The sequence below is a fragment of the Seriola dumerili genome, unplaced genomic scaffold (assembly GCF_002260705.1).
Source record: "Seriola dumerili isolate Sdu_G_001 unplaced genomic scaffold, Sdu_1.0 BDQW01000025.1, whole genome shotgun sequence".
Classification (NCBI taxonomy): Eukaryota; Metazoa; Chordata; class Actinopteri; order Carangiformes; family Carangidae; genus Seriola; species Seriola dumerili.
Window position 1 is genome coordinate 2,332,547 of NW_019174280.1, and position 14,512 is coordinate 2,347,058.

Here is a 14,512-nt window from a genome sequence, read left to right on the forward strand (position 1 = left end):
TGTCTGAAGGCTTTGAGCCACACTCGTGCTTTTGTGTTCACGTGTTTCCTTCCTCAAAAAATGTGATTGTCAGTTCTTAAATAAAATTAATGTGCAGCCGAACTGACTGAATAATATGGCCACTAGTGTGCATGGTGTCCTTTCACTGTTTTTATGTCAGGATGATGTGAATAGTCACTGCCTTTGAGGATCTTGTGGCAGGAGACTTTTCACTCCCAAAACATCTCAATCATGAGGGGGAAAAAAACACACAGACAAAAACCAATATTAACTTTTGGCTTACTGACAGAGACATGAGCATGCACGCTACCAAATAAAAAAAAAGCATGTGCATTCATTGGTTGGTCATTACTCACAAATCCCTGGGTTGTCATCTGAAACATGGGCGAAGAATGAGGAGCTGGGTGATGCATGATGAGGGGAACGATGAGTAGAATAACAGGCTAGCTGGCGGCAACAGTCCAGACGTATTGATAGCTGAGCTGGAGACTTAAAGTGTTTCCTGGTCCTCTCTGTCTAACGAGTGTACACAACTCCTTTACGTTTTACAGCAAGTTCGTTTGAGCTTTAAACCGGCTGACAATATAAACACATACACTAGTTAAACACAGCAACGTTAGCTGCTCTACATTGAAATATGTGCTAGCACACTAATGTGCTAATCATGATTAGCATGTCACTTTAACACACTACATCTTGATGAAGCAGTACAAAAATACACACCGGAGGCATTTACCCTCTGTTGGTTGCAATATGTCGATTACCTGTTCATAAAACTCATAATGGACATACAGTATTAGTCTGCAGCTTCTCTGTAGCAGTGTGAATGAGCAGCAGCAGAACACCCACTCAAACAGGGGTATTTTCAAAGTTTACCGGTGAGAGGTGTGCACAGTTGTCAATGGCCAGTTTCCTGGATGACAAGTCAGATTAATCAATCATGCTCAAAGCAACACAGTGAGACAGCCAATAGCAGTTGTCTCAGTGTGGTAACATAGCAACTACAGGAAAAAATGACTAATTTAAAAGAAAGACATGTATTATGCATTTACGAATGAATAAAAATGTAATAATGTATGATTTAGTAAAGTTTTATTAATACCAATAGGCGTACGCGTGCACACACACACACACACACACACACACACATGCAGTAAAATATATTCCTGCGCTTAATACATTTTAAATGTCCACTGGGATGGGCGACAGTTGGTCATTTCATTCCTTTGTAGGTGGAATGTTCTGTTTTTATTACTGGGTGTTTTGTTGGGCCTATAACACCCTAGTAACCACATTGTTCATCCACAATAAAATTGTTAACCACCTGGAAACAGCAATCACCAAATACTTGACACCTTGGCAATTACTCAATAAACACCCTCTCACCTACTTATGAAAACCCAAGTGATCGCCTGTATTCTGAAGTGATCACCTAATACACGCTAGATGCTGCTCTAAAGGACCATTCTCACCTCTACCTCTTCCTGCCTGGACTATTGTAATGCACTGTTGTCCTGACTTTGCCTTTACTCATCTTGTTTTTGTCAGACTGATTGGCCTGTATGAGCGTTTACTCACTGTGACATCACTGACTGGGTGTGGCCAGAGGCACCAGATGCGAGAAAGTTTCAACCTGCAGAACAGTGAAGCTTTGTGCTCTCAAGAAAGACGATGCATTATGTTGGATGTAGTGAAAAAAGTTTGCTAAATTTGCATTCTCAATTACTGACCTTAATTACAGACAGACTGAATGTAAAAGTACTCATACATATAACACTATTAATAAGTAAATAATCAAATTTACCCTTAAAATTACAGAGAAAAAATAATGAACTACATATTTAATTACAGATAATTGTCATTTTATGTAAATTTGTATGTAATTTAAGAAAACAGAAAAAAATGTTTAAATAATTGAGTACTTTTTGTGTAAAAAATTTGAAAACAAATGTAAATTGTTGGGTTGTTCATTTACAGATAATGTTTGGAATTTTACAGGGTTTTGTATATAATTCTTTTTTAAAAAGCAGAAAACTACTGTAAAAATGTTGTATTTTACTGGTAGAGTTAGAGTCGCACTGCATCATAGTATTATTACACCTAGAAACCTAGAAAAGCAAATATGAGCACTGAATATTCAATAAAAATTTAAAAAAAATTAAAAAGTCACCTGACACCCCATTTTAAACCTGTACTCTAGTAAAACAGATGTTGGCTGTTTGGATAAGTGGACTGTGTTCTTTGGCGCCCTCTGCTTCCTTCCATCCTGCTCCGCGAAGCAGCGCAAACACTCAACAACAACACACGACAGCAATTCAGGCGTGTGGAGAACGCTGTTAGAATTGATTCAGGGGATTGAGAAAAAGACACATCACCACAAGGTCTATTTAGTATCTGTCTGGAGCTTTTGGTTGTATAATTTTATCATCATCAGCAGCAGGTGGACTCTGTCTAGTTGTTTAATTAGGGTATAGGTGATTTATATGTGATTTTATAAGTACTGAAGTTTTTATGACGGGACTGATCCACATGAAATAAGTAAGTTTCTTTATTAATATCTTCATAAAACGTAGTGTTTATTATTCTCTCTCTCTAGTAACATTAATCACTCATGGTCAGCAGTTTGGCGATCTACAAGCTCATGTTGACTCGCCTGAAAATCTTTCCAATGCGTTTCATGCATTTAAGTGTACAGATTTTAAATTGTGGAAAAGGGAGCACTAACATCAGATCGGAGCATTGGGTATCTGAATTGGTATTGGGAAATACCGATCAACAAAATACCAAAGGTCTTGGTCGAAAACTATTAAACTGATTAGCTTAAATTCTTGATATGATAAGAATGAAAGTTTCACACGAGAATGTGACTCATGAAATTGACGTGATGTGATTCGCTAGAGAACAGATGTCTCACTCTGTTGGAGATCTTTGGCAGAGTACAGACACTGGCCTGCAGAGAGAACATTAACCAGAGAACAGACAGGTTTTATTTTGGTATGCCATCAAGTTAATCATGCAATTAACATTAATTACAGATGATGCTAATGATCTGACAATTACAATCAGCACTGGATAAACATGAGAAGCTGCAGCTTAATGGATCCTGTGATACTGATGGAGGCCTGACTGTTGCTGGTGAAGGCAAGGTTGAAGGAAGACCCGAGCTAACCCAAGCTGTGATGATGTTAGCGCCTTGATGTACTTGAAGGGGAGTCAGAGGAGAAGTCCGGGGCTGGGGTTGTGGGTTGAGGGTTTAGGTGGGTGTTTGGTGTTCAGAGGGCAGGGGATGCGTAGGTGGCGTGGCTTCAGACCAGAAGCGTCTGCTCCCAGGCTCAGACTGTATGATGTGGTGTGTCCTCCAGCAGGATCCCACCGGCTCACCCATGAAACGCAGCAACAACAAAGCTAGAAAACAGGCAGGAGCACTTCCTGGATCGAAGCAACCTCACTTAAACACTGAGAGGTAATTATACAAGTCCAGATGGAGCCGTCAGCCCGGCCAGACGACCACAGCTCTGTTTTGAACACAGTGGCATGTGTTTTGTGTGCATGCCTGTGTAAATCTGTGCTTCCAATTATTCAAATGAAGAGATGAGATTTTTATTCTGTTCAGTAGCTGAGCAGCAGATATTTTTTCCAGTGCAGGCCATCACTTTGAGCCTCTCAAGGGAACTCCATCATGCTTAGTCAGTGAGGAAGAATAGCCAATATTAATACACAGTAATACATCTCTCTGTCCTGAACCATATGGGGAGAGATTGTGAGAAAAGAGATATCTCACGTTGAAAATGGAGCATGAGCAGACGACGGTGGAAGGCAGTCGAAAAGCTGGAAAGCTTGTACAGATCATCAGATCAAAAATATGAGATTTCAGATTAAAAAGACAAACACAGGCCCCAGTCAGTGTTTTGAATTTCAATGTTCAGAGTGAATCACTAAGGAGATTTTTTTTAATCTCCCACAGGACTCACATCCCTGTGATTTGCTGTTTTTAAAACTTCTTCTCCATCGCTTTATGGAAAGTTTATGGAGGCGTCGGAGAGAAAAAGAAAACACATTTCTGCGCACAAATGAACAGAAACTAAAGCTGGAGTTTTAGCATGCTACTTAAAGGAGGTGACGCATAACACAGCATTCTTTAACAGGAATACAGACAAAATCTGAAACAGTTCCGTGTATCATAACAATCATAACAAAGAGGCATAAAATCCATCTAACACTTGGATTTATTGAAGTTTCCTTTTGATTTTGGACAGCAATGCCTGTCTATACTTTGATGTCCCTTATACATATGTTACAATATTGTTAAACATTATATTTAGTCAATTCATTATTCATAATTCACTAATTTGATTAATCATCATCGAGTCCTTTTTCTCATTAATTTACAGTTTACTGATCGGAGAAAAGGTTACATATATCAATATGTTTTTTTTTTTTTACAAATTTCCACATTATTTTTCTCGCAAATATTGACCCCTGGGAGACTGTGTATGGTATCCTTCAGGCCAGTTATATTTCATCCCAACCGCAACGTTTGGACACAACCCAGTGAAAGATCATCATTATTCTTTTGCATGACAAAGCATTAGACCGCAGACGCCCAAATGGAATGCAGCACCCATCACTGCTGTTAGTCACACCTGAGTCTAACAGTGTTCACTGTGGGGAAAGCTTTGTGCAGCAGGTTTCCAGTGAAATCAGCTCGTTTAGAGGAATTACACGGATCCCAGGTCCTCAACCCGGACATTTCTCAACCGAGAACGTCCCTCTAGCGCTTCAGGTCATGTTTGTGTTTTTTAACCTTTTCTTCCCCACTCAATCAAGAAACAGATCAACGACATTAATAGTAGTGGGGAGATCAAAGGTCGCAGCTGTAAGATGAACTACAAGTGTGTTTACATGAGCAGATGTGAAATATTGTGTGTTTATTGTCATTTCTCCCAGTCTCTTCTTTTATGGTTTGTTTTTCTGAAGATCAAACCAATCCCACCTCCTCCTCCCACCCTCTCCCACCTCTCCCACCTCTCTCAGGAATGTTGAGCCGGCATTTGCCTGGTGGACAGTAAATATGAGGTGGATTTGCGGATGGAATTAGATGGTTTTCATACTCAGACCAGCCAGACATCATCTGTCTCCCGTCTCCTTTTTTGTCTTGTCCACTTTAACCAATCGGCATGCAGGTGCTGCACCTGTCTGTCTGTGAGTCTCCTCAGGCAAAAGATGACGTACGTTTTTCTCCCAGAACTGCCAGCAGGTTGGGCTGCGTGGGTTTATCCTTGTGGGAATTTAACTCCCCGCCATCCATCCATATATCATTTTATTACAAAAAAAAAGAGATTTGATGTACAAAACAAAATTCCCATAATTCCATCCCTGTTTATTTATACACTGCTCATGTGGTGCACTGGTACGGCTCGTCTTTGCAACCCTTTGTTGTTATGCTGCTAAATCGGCTTGTGCTGTGCATCCAATATGAAGGATGTCCAACTGTTCAGTGCGGCATAGTTTAATTAACAGTTAAGAGAACTGGTCTGGACTCAAAAAGCAGAGAGAGGTGTGTGAGCATGACAATAATGAAGTGAAAGTTTAATTTACATAGCAATAGTGCAGGTTACATGTTTCCCGTAAAAACCTAAATGTGTATTTCTGCTGCTGCTGCTGCTGCTGCCAAAGAAAACCATCGTTACCCAACATGCTGGACGGGTGCAGGACTCTTTAAATGAAACAGACTGTGGATCGAGTTATTTTCTTTGCCCCTTGGAGTTGGTTGAGATTTTGTAAAGTGCTTCAGTGTGTGTCGGTCAGTCTCATTTGTTAGTGCTGAGTTCAGTGCTCCGCTCCCTTAATGCTTTTTCTATGATGGGGTGATGGGGTACCTTTGTTTACCCAACCTAATCATGAAGTCATTAAATCCAAACGCTTGCCACCTAACCTGTTTCATTAAAATAACATTATTACCTAACGTTAACACAAAATCATGTGAATCGGTTCAGAGTCGTAGAAGAAAAGAGTCTTGATTCTTTTCTGAATCAATATTTTTTCATAAACCCTCCTTACAAAGCTTCTCCGTAGTGTTTTAACCAACCTGCTAAAAGTTTATCATTTCATCACGCTTTGTTAAAAATGCAATAAATTCTCATCTTACCTTGTCCAGTCAGTGTTTCAGAAGGACTTCCCAACAAAAACTGCAGGAATTATGCATGAAGAAAAAAAATATAAAGAAATCTGTTTTTTAAGTAACTACAAATAACATTGTAGAAACCTGACACTGTTTATCCCACACTGGATTAGGGCTGCAACTATTGATTATATTCCCCAATAATCACTCATTTGTTTTGTCTATACAGCACCAGAAAAGAGTGAATAGTGTCTGTTGGAATTACCCACAGCCCAAGGCGACTTCTTCAGAGATCTTGTTTCCTCTGACCAACGGTTCAAAAAGCAAAAAACATTCCCTTTACTGTCAAATCCTCACATCAGAGACGCTTCAAACGGTGAATGTTGGACATATTTTGTTTAGAAAATGACAAACACAATTGTTTGAGTATCAGAATAGTTTCCGATTCATTTTCTGTCGACCAGCTAATTGACTAATCATTGTAGCTTCTCTTTGCACGTGTTAACAGCCTTTCTATCAATTCTAGTCTTTGGATGTTTCACCTGCTGATACCAGAATAGGGTGCTGCAGGAGTCAAGTCTGGAAGTCTGCAGAGGAAAGAAATCACCTGACCTGGGTTAGCGGTCTCTTTTTGAACATTACTGGATAAGGCTTCAAGACTAGAGGGGCCACAGTGGGTGATTATAATTACCCCTGATTTGGCGTCGTTCAGCTGCAGGAAGTTTTTGGACATATTGGGAACTGAACAGGCACAAAGGGAGAGAGGTGGGATGCCAATAAGGGCCCAGCAGCAAATTATTGCCCCAGGGGTCTGGTCAAGAGGTCAGTCAGGCCATGCAAGTCTTTTCCCTGAGCTCTAGTTACCAGGTTCAATTTCTTCAGTGTGGTTATCGCTGACTGTGCTCTTACAGCCAAAACACATCCTGTTATTGTCCTAGAGGGTGGTTTAAATCTTTTCCCTCCCTCCTCTCGTGACTTGTGGCAGAAAATGACCCCGCAGTAAATAAGAGGGAAGGACCTGTTTAATTGTAGGTTTTAACTAAACCATTGAGCTCGTGTAACAGGAGATAATGATGACGGGGTAATTACCCCACTCCTCAACCCTCTGCCCTCTCCAGGGAACAATGAGACAGCTGATCAATCAGGCATTCCTATGCAGTCGACAGCATTGTACCATCACACCAGGGGCAGATGGGACTGTTGAATTAAAAACCGCAGGGAGGGGTGTTCTGGAGTCAGATAAGTGGACTGGAAGATGACGAAACCTGGAGAACAATAACAATTATTATAACTATTATGAATAACTCTTCTTTAAGGCAGTTGTCAGCCATGAAACAATGTGATGGACAAGTTAAAATTTTGACCTGTTTTGCCAAAGTGATTACAATTCTTCCTTTTGGGGGACATGAATGTCTGAGCCAAATTTCATCAAAAAACATCCAGTATTTTAGGAGACATTTCACTTAAAACAATAACAGGAAAGAACAGAGGACCACCGATGTCAACAGACTGTGCCAACAATTCCGCTAATAATTGCTGAGATAGTTTCGTGTGGACCAAAGTGGCTGACCCACTGACTGACAGACCCACATTCCCCTTGATCCCTATAGCCGCACTGCTAATGTGACTAATACTTAAAACCATATTAACCACTATGATTAATGATATTGACCCGTATACCCTTTCTCTAAATCTAAACCACAGATGGTAAACTCCCAGCATTGTGGTACTACTCCTATTTCTAAGCTGAAATTATCGGATGTTTACTGATTTAATAATAATAATAATAATAACCAGTTTATTTCATTATAGATTAATCAGTTTGCATTTTCCCACAGCCCAAGCAGATGCATTCATGTTGCTGGTTTTGTTCAACCAACAGCCCAAAAAACAAAGATCATCAATTTATTTTCACATATGCAAACAAAAGCAACAAATTCTCACATTTGAGAAGCTGGAACTAGCAAATTGTTGCTGCTCTGATAAGGAATATAAAGATATATAGTAAAAAAATTAATTATTTCCTCAGTTGTTTTGATTGATCCTTGGGAAAACTTTCCTTTTGCCCCTATCTCCGTGTGGAGGTCAGAGGTCGTAACTGTCTCGCTGCCTCAGGGGAATTGTCAGTAGTGTGAGTCCGGCCATCAACCATGCTTAAACTCTTGCTCTTTGGAGGAAATATGACTACATCTGTCTTGTGTATGCAATAAAAATACCATAAGGTTTTTTTTTTTGTGATTCATGTTCTTGCATGCTGCTGCAACAACATTCTATCCATCCATCTATCCCTAATTCCTAAAATCGAAAAAGATTATTGTGCTAAGTGGCAACTGCTTTTTCTGTATTCGTCAATCAGACAAATTTCTCTTTGTACTAGAGCCCACCCGATTTATCGATTGGCCTATCACAAATATATCGGTATCAGTATATATTCTCAGATACGTGCTGATATGAATACTTTAATTAAGAAGCAATAATGCAGGGGAAATGCTCAGGTCAAGTCAAATTATATAGGCAGCATTTTATGTACATTTGATCCTTCGTTTTCATTCAAGTTGAAAAAAAATAATATTATATATATATTTATATATTTGTTTTTTATTTATTAGTTATTTAATTCCCAGTTTTTTCAGTGCACTGATGCCATTTTGGATGGTAAAGTTTATTGTTATCCTGCTTTCATTACATATATTTTTCACAAGTGTTTATATATATATATATATATTTATATATATACACATATATATGTATATCGGCTGCTATATCAATATCGGAATTTTTTACTCCCTATTATCAGTATCGGCGTCAGCCCTAAAAATTCAATATTGGTCGAGCTCTACTTTGTACATCTCTCCATTTCAACAAGTGCTGTAGTTTTGGTTTGGTCAGGATTATGCACATAATGAATTGGATTAGAATTACTCCTTTGGTTACGGTCGCAGTGAAAGGAAACCATTCAAAGAACAACCATCTTCAGTTTTAAAGTCGAAAGTTGCCTTGAACCATCCATCCTCCCCGACCTCCTCACTCTGTGGAATTTGTCCCTCTATAACAACGTCTCCTGACTTCCTATACTTTACTCCCAACACACTTGAACATAAACATGTCATGTGCTGTCACTGTCTTCTTGGAGGGACAATCTCATGTATTATCTGCTACTTATCCAGGTCAGGGTCAGAAAGGCACCTGCTTTGCTTCACTGATCTAAAGGTAGCTGCCCTCACAGCCCACAGAGCAAATACCAGCTGTTTTCTTGCTGGGTTTTTATTGCTGTATTGACCTCGCATTTTTTTTCCTTTGTTTTCAGAGGACAAAAAAATTACATGTTCACAACACCAGATATTCTTCTTTCTTTTTGTATGGATTTTACCAGTGGAATACAGTCTCCCACAAAGTGTTGCATTATGGGTTGTTTGTACCCTTAATGTTGCTATGCTAGCGAGTGTTTCCAATCTGTTTATAATGAGTCTTTCAGAGTAGGGGCGGGCGATTAAAGCTTAGATCTTACGTCGTCATCGATCCTACTTAGACATATTTTTAGATGAAGCGTAGAGATTGCGTCATTAAAAGTTTCTATATGTAGATATTTCATTTTAAAAGTTCAGGCACTGCTGACCGGCCTCAGCAAATTTGGCGTAGCAGCAGATGTAGATGAAGTTTTCCACTGGAGCAGAAGAAGAACCACCGTCACCAGCTGCAGTCCAATATGGTGGAATCGCAATCCATCTGCGACAGGAAAACACGAGACGGGGCGAAGAACAGCGTCAGACACATACAAATCACAGCTTCTGGTCAGGATTTTCAGAATAAAATCAAAACGGATACAGGACGCAGAGATTTGTGAGTTGGGCCAGATCATGGATATTGATGTTATATGATTGCACACACCTATTTCATAGTCAGTCAGCACTGGAAGTGTTTTGTAATTTCAATTCAGGAGTCTCTGAAGGCTGGTGGAGCGTTTGCTGCCACATCATGACAAGTGAAACATGTTCACTGCGTCTCACACATCTTTACTGCAGAAATAAAATCTGTCAAACAGACCAGAAAATCACATCTGTCACAGATGATTAGCTCAGAATGACTGAAGCCTGAAAAATGTTCATGTCAGAGACGATTCTGACTGATAGACAGCATAAACCAATGTGGCTTTTACATGTTGCTGCATGCTTCACTTGTACAAGAGAAAAGGCTGCTGCTGTATAAGAAACCATTAAAGTTTGAATGTATGTGTTTGAGAATATATAGTAAACACATGAAATTGAATTCTTTAATTCCTAAAAAGTCAAACATGCCCATATGGTATGTTGGCTCTGCAGACCAATCAGCTGCTGGCTGGAGTTCAAACACTGACCAAGGGGGAAATGGAAACCACTCTGTTTGCATGTCAGCACAGATGGAAGAGGGTAGAAATGGCTTTACCACTGCTTTTGATCAACTATATTTGATACTTGAACTTTCCAGTGCATTGTTATGCACTCCATAGGTTCAGCTGTTTTTAATGTGGGTTGTGCTGTGCTCTGATACCTTTTCAGTTGAATCCTGAATCCTCCTCTTTCCTTTCTCTAAGTATGTTGAGATGTTGCTTCCACTAAACTGATGAAACACAGTCTAGATTTTATTTGGTGGATCTGTTGTTTTTTTTCTTTTCTGTTAACGTTAATTTAAATACATTCATGAATTTTTTTTTTTTTCATTACAATTGTTTTCTTTTCCCTTTCTCTCTTACTACCTATTCCTCTTTAACTTAACCTCTCCTCATTGCCCTCCTCTCTCCTCCCCTCTTTCTCCACCTCGTACCCATTATCTCACCTCCGCCTCTGTAATTGCACTGTGTCTCGAGGCAATGGGAGTGACAGGCTGTTGTTTCCAGTTTCCCTCTGCTCTCTAATTATCCCACCTGAAGACCTGATGAGAACTCAGCCAGCCAGCCAAATGACAAGCAGACACTCGCACAAACACAGAAACACACACACATTCTAAATTGCCCACTGAAAGAAATTAAAATGTATAGAGATCACAGATAATTCATAGAAATGTAAATCATGCACAAGTCTGTCTCGACAGTAAGGGTGTTGTTATGGAAGTATATCTCTAACATTTGTCAAGTTTTTGATGACACGAACTGATGTGAAAGAGTTGTGTGACAGGAAGACAACTAGGTGGGCCATTTTGTTGAATTTGTGCCTTAAAAAAAACTACACATTTTCACATTGTAATGAAAAAGCACAGGTTCATGTCTTGCTGTAGTAAGGACGTGGTTAGCCTGGCTTAGCATAAAGCATTAGAAAATACACCTACCAACACCTCTCAACCTCCCTGTTAAACATGTAATTCAACTATTTAACTTGTACACAAACAGGAATTTAAAAATGTCAATTTATGACGTCCGGACGCATTAAGATGGCTTTTGACGCCAATGCGCAAATTGGATGGATCTGTAGCGGATCTGGCAGCAGGTGCTATATGCAGATATTATAGGAACCATTAGCTCAGGGCATAATCCCTGATTTTGCTCAGCTGCTCAATATAGACTTTCTTATCTGGCGATAGGACTGGTTGATAGGCGCGACTCTGCTCGTCTTCCCAGAGAGGCCAAGTTTGGTGTCATGTAGTCCTGCAACAAAACATCACCAACGCAAAAACTGAAGACACATGCTCGAACTACATCCCGACAAACAACAGTTTATCCATCCACCCAGTACGTCTGTGCAGTAACATTTCCGTTCATGTACAGATTAAACAAATAAAATGTGATGTGTTTATCTGTGAGCTTGAGAGGTGTGAGATGACAGAGCCAGGCTAGCTCTTTCACCCTGCTTCCCGTCTTTATGCTAAGCTAAGCTAACCACATCCTGAGTCCCGCTCTTTACTTAACACACAGACATGAGATTAATAAACATCTCACTCTCAGAAAGAAAGCAAATTAGAGTATTTCCCGAAAGGTGTTAGTAGTAAATGAGATTAAAAAGTACCACTTCCTTACAAGCTGGGAACTGAACCTGGGTCATAAAAATCCATGTCATAAGAAATTAAAGGTAAAATGCAGTTCCAGTGTAAATTACTGTCGGTTTGTGCTGTGCCTCGTCCTTTCATGGCGGTTAAACTCACTTCCTCCGCACAGAGCTTGCTATTTGCATTTCAGGACACTGTGCTCATTTCAGGAAATTTCACGAGATCTGGTGGAGCAATTTTGGGGAAACCCAACCAAAAGGCTCTTTTCTGGAGCTCACCATAGTATCTGCCTCCCAGATGTTTAGATTGTCCTCGTTAATTTCCTTATGAATGGTTTACCGCAAAGGCCTCTCCTTGGTTAGGCTGGCAGAAAGACAGCGAGACTGGTCCCAGAGAGAGATAAAAAAGACAGACAGGAACAGCAGGCCTCCTTTTGTGGCTGTGTCATTTCCCTGTTCAGTGTACAGTATGTTCCAGATGACCTCAAAATAGTCTCTTAAACAGTGCAGGCAGCTCCTCAGCAATTCACTCCAAAACAAATACTCTGAGAGTATAATCTGCCAAAGTAGTAGGAAAGCTGAAAACAGCACACTTTTGATAGATGATAGATGGAGGACAGAAATATTAAACCCTGTTAATTCACCTCTGTATCCTCTCTTTAACTTCTCCGGTTACGGCTGAATGAGCAAACACAGATTTGCACCTGGACGCCGCCGCAGTCATCTAATGTCAGCCCAGTGCTCTGAATCATTGGTCATGATATTTTAAACTACAGTGCTCACATCACTCTCAGGCTAGCTGCCATTTCACTGGTTTCTGTAACTCAATACGATCTCTTGTTGAGCTGAGGCATGAAAAGTGTTCTTGGGTTTACCGTCTATATTCCAAGACAAACAGCATTATTAAGAATCAAACCTTTAGGGAATTTAACAGTGTATTTGTTAGTGGACAGAAACCTCCATTTCCCATTAAGTTTTACCTGTGCAGCAGCGCACAAATTACAATTGGTAACTACTCAACCACTCACGGTTTATTTACATCGCTCGACACTGGTCCATTCTTGTAGCTCACCACCCAGCTGTAAAGGTGGTGACATTTAATTCAGAATAGTCTTTGGAAATATGAAACTTATTTGGGAGCAGGAGTAACGGTAGCTTACAATTTAGCTAACTTTAGCAGCTAGCTAACAGTGGCTACTTACAATGACTTCTGACGTGTCCTCATGAAGTAAATAATGAATTTCATGGAGGAAATCTTTGAATTTGCTTCTTGTTGTGTTTTACATACATGCCTTTGCATAAATGCAGTTTTAATATCGCTGTAAACTCACCTTTTGCTAAGTGTGCACTGGCTAACACAGCCTCAGGGTTGACGCTAATGTTTATGTAGAGCAGCCGGATACGTCATTCGCTGCGATTGGCTAAGGCATAAACAAATCTTCCTCCATCAGAAAATAACCTGCAATAACTGACTGAAAAATTTGAGTTAACAAAATGACACAAAATTTAGCTAATGTTTCCACTAGTCCTACAAAAAATTATAATTTCATCCAGAGTTTGGTGCTGGATCAAAGGTTATGGTGTCAAATCTCAAATTTGTTTTTATCCTTTTGAAAGAATGAATCCCCCATGTCAATTTAATGGCATTTCACCCGCTAGATTATGTAGAAAATTTTCTTAAAGTTAAGTTTTTTGGTGCAGCAGCAGGGCCAGTGCATTGTTGAGACCTCTTTTTGATTTTATTCTCCAGAGTCTTTCCTCGATCAATCAGCTCATTCAAATAGTGTCATTTAACCTCAAGAAACCAGAGCATTGTTTTTTCTCAAGATAAGTTATATACATGGTACAAATATTAAATAATGTAATATGTTACAGCAGCATAAATTTGGAAACAAATCTATCCTAGATCACGCCATCTTTTTTTCCTGTGGTTATTGAAGTTGGTCTGTGACTCATTTGCGCAGTGGCAATATTTTCTACAGTGGCAGGATGACACATTTGTTGCCTCACAGATACACATGGATAAAGATGTGTGCACACAAAGCGGACTGGGCTGTTCCACATCTGGTGGACTCTGTGAGGAGATCCCCGGGAGGAAGAGAGAGCGAAGAGTGATTAAAAGGGGAACGGGGAAAGAGAGGGAGACTGACTGAGATGAAATGAGAGAGACCACAGTGTGACAGAACAAGTAAGAGAGCATGACACAGGTCAACCATGTGCAGAGGAGGCTGTGATTAATGAAGTTCAGGCTGCGGAGGTGTCTCACTACAGATCCAGCCTCCCCCGTGTGTCCTCCTCCTCCTCCTCCTCCTCCTCCGCGTCCTCCGCGTCCTCCTCGTCCTTCTCTCCTGCCGTTCACTCCTCTCCATCTGTTGTGATACAGCTCAATACAACCGTGTACCCAATCCATCACATTGTCCTCCCTCTGTCTGGAGAC